A 3,127-nucleotide genomic window follows, 5' to 3' on the forward strand; every position below is an offset into this window, starting at 1 on the left:
ACATGAAAAGTAAGATAAGAAAAGCCTCCTGCTCACTGCTCACTGTCATCTATATGATTATCATTCAGTTTAAATACAGTTCTTTATAACCTGTATCATAAATGTTTAAGTTGTACACAATAGCATTAAAAAACCTACTGTGGTTTTTCCATATATGAATAACTAAGTTCATTATTTCTGATTGTGTTGTTTTTACTCCACCTAAACCTTCTAATAAAGCTCATCTTAAAGCTGCTTACATAAGATGGATAATGTGAAAAAGTATCACATCATAATGATCAATTAAAATCAATAACTGTAATAAAGCATGAGAAAATGGTTGGCTTTCTCGATTCTTTGTAATTAGCAAGTAAATAATAATGTGTTGCGTCCAGGTTATCCAAAGCATACAAACGCAGGGGCGTATCCAATTAAAACGTATCCTTCTTAATTGGTCAACAGATAAAAAAAAAAAAAAAAAGAGAGAGAGAAATCTCTTCCCAGCAGGAAGTATGGCATTTCCTAATACCGGAACAATAAATTCTGGTTTAATGCTGCTGCTGTTTAATTTCGGTGTAAGATCTCCACCTCTCAGCTGCTGTCTGTAGTTATAAAAAGCCCACCCTCTGCCTGTTTTCTATCAGTGTCTACAAGATGGTGCTTGGTAAGTAGTCTGTACCTTTTATTCAGATTTGATAAGATGTACACTATTCAGTGCAATAACAGTAATTATTTTCTAATCTTCACCTTTTTCTTAACAGGTACATTGTAAGCAGTTGGAGCAGGAACAGGTACGTAGGTTTGAAGGCTCGTCTTGTGGGCTACATACAGTGGGTACGGAAAGTATACAGACCCCCTTAAATTCATTTAAGTTCTTTTTTTTTTTCTTATTAATGTACTCACAGCACCCCATATTGACAGAAAAACACAATTGTTGACATTTTTGCAGATTTATTGAAAAAGAAAAACTGAAATATCACATGGGCCAAAGTATTCAGACCCTTTGCTGTTGGACTCTTATATTTAACTCAGGTGCTGTCCATTTCTTCTGATCATCCTGAGATTATACTGATTGGACTTGATTAGGAAAGCCACACACCTGTCCATATAAGACCTTACAGCTCACAATGCATGTCAGAGCAAATGAGAATCATAAGGTCAAAGGAACTGCCTGAAGAGCTCAGAGACAGAATTGTGGCAAGGCACAGATCTGGCCACGGTTACAAAAAAAATTCTGCTGCACTTAAAGGTTCCTAAGAGCACAGTGGCCTCCATAATCTTTAAATGGAAGACATTTGGGACGACCAGAACCCTTCCTAGAGCTGGCCGTCCGGCCAAACTGAGCTATTGGGGGAGAAGAGCCATGGTAAGAGAGGTAGCCTCTCCTCAGTGCACTCCTCAAGACACATGAAAGACACCTTAATTCTAAGCGGTATGTGTGGAGAAAACTAGTCACTGCTCATCACCTGTCCAATAAAGTCCAAACAGTGAAGCATGGTGGTGGCAGCATCGTGCTGTGGGAGTGTATTTCAGTTGCTGAAGGTTTACCTTCCAACAAGACAATGACCCTAAGCATCCAGCTAAAATAACGAAGGAGTGGCTTCACAACAACTCTGTGACTGTTCTTGGATGGCCCAGCCAGAGCCCTGACTTAAACCCAATTGAGCCTCTCTGGAGAAACCTAAAAGAACTGGAGAGCATCTGCAAGGAGGAATGGCAGAGGATCCCCAAATCCTGGTGTAAAAAACTTGTTGCATCTTTTCCAAAAAGACTCCTGGCTGTATTAGATCAAAAGAATGTTTCTACTAAATATTGAGCAAAGGGTCTGAATACTTATGACCCATGTGATGATTTAGTTTTTCTTTTTTTAATAAATCTGCAAAAATGTAAACAATTCTGTGTCTTTTTTTTTTTGTTTAATATGGGATGCTGAGTGCACATTAATGAGGGGAAAAAATGAACTTAAATGATTTTAGCAAATGACTGCAACATAACAAAGAGTGAAAAATTTAAGGGGGCCTTTCCGTACCCACTGTACCTCAGTGATAAGGATGATGGTGTGTGTATGATGATGCATGTACAGTAGTTAACTCGAATTCTCATGACTGTTTTGTCTTTTAGCTGGAGCTGTAGTTGGAGCCCCAGTTGTGGTTTCAGCGTTGGGTTTCACTGCAGGCGGCATCGCTGCAGGATCCGTAGCTTCATGGATGATGTCCACAGCCGCGGTCGCTAACGGTGGAGGCGTAGCAGCGAAAGTATTGTTGCTTTCCTGCAATTTGTCAGTAATTATGGACACAATCAGAAATACAGGTCGTAAAAGAAATAGATATAGTTTTCATATTAACTGCTATAATCTTCTTGTTTTATTTAGGAGCTGCTGGATTGTCTGCTGTTGGCCAGACTGCCCTGGGTACTGCAGGAGGAGCTGTGACATTAGCCTTGTTGTAAACCAAACCTACAGCAAATATGATTGACTTTCTTTATGCATCAATGCCTATAAATCAGTCATATTTTTTCTTTACTACACTAATCATGCCTTGCTTGTGGATTTGGCACAGGTTTGTTGTGGAAAGAAAGTTTTGTTACCTTTCATCTGCATTGCTTAACCCTGTGTTGCATATAAAAAAGAATTTGTCCATACTTTTTTAATTTATTGTGGTGTACATAGTTATTAAGCGTCACATGGTATTTATTGATTTCTTTTTTTCTTTAGACATTTGAGCATGGTACTCTGGTAGTAGCAATATAGCTGTAGTGAATAAAAAAAATACAGTACATTGTTGTGGATTTATTTTTGGAGGATTCATCATTTATTAGTTAAAAAAAAAATTGTGGAAGTGAATTAAACAACTATTTATATTCAAACACTTGCAGTGATTAAAAAAAGTGAATAATCCTTAATAAAGAAAAAAAAGTTTTTTATAAACTTTTAAATTCCGGATTTATTTTATGAAATATAAAACAAACAACAGCTCTAAAAAGAGTTCAAAACATTATGAAGTACTGTGGAATTTACAGCTAAAATACAGGATTTGATTTTTCATATTTGATAAATACAGCGAACATGACCGCTTTTTCACTTGTTGCATTTTTTCTTTTCACTTCACAAACAGTGTTTGACTTTTGCTCCTTCTTTGGAACACCAGAA

At 37.1% G+C, this 3,127-nt stretch overlaps 1 long non-coding RNA gene across 2 annotated transcripts; it reads left to right on the forward strand.

The window, feature by feature from the left end:
- Positions 1-453: 453 nt before the first annotated feature.
- On the forward strand, positions 454-2,838 carry LOC128528917 (uncharacterized). 2 transcript variants are annotated; one of them, XR_008360997.1, is made up of 3 exons: positions 454-770; positions 2,101-2,257; positions 2,351-2,838. It is a non-coding gene; the product is annotated as an uncharacterized LOC128528917 (long non-coding RNA). The 2 variants fall into 2 exon arrangements; XR_008360996.1 differs by having other exon boundaries at positions 2,101-2,234.
- The last annotated feature ends 289 nt before the right edge of the window (positions 2,839-3,127 follow it).

Source organism: Clarias gariepinus, chromosome 8, assembly GCF_024256425.1.
Source record: "Clarias gariepinus isolate MV-2021 ecotype Netherlands chromosome 8, CGAR_prim_01v2, whole genome shotgun sequence".
Classification (NCBI taxonomy): Eukaryota; Metazoa; Chordata; class Actinopteri; order Siluriformes; family Clariidae; genus Clarias; species Clarias gariepinus.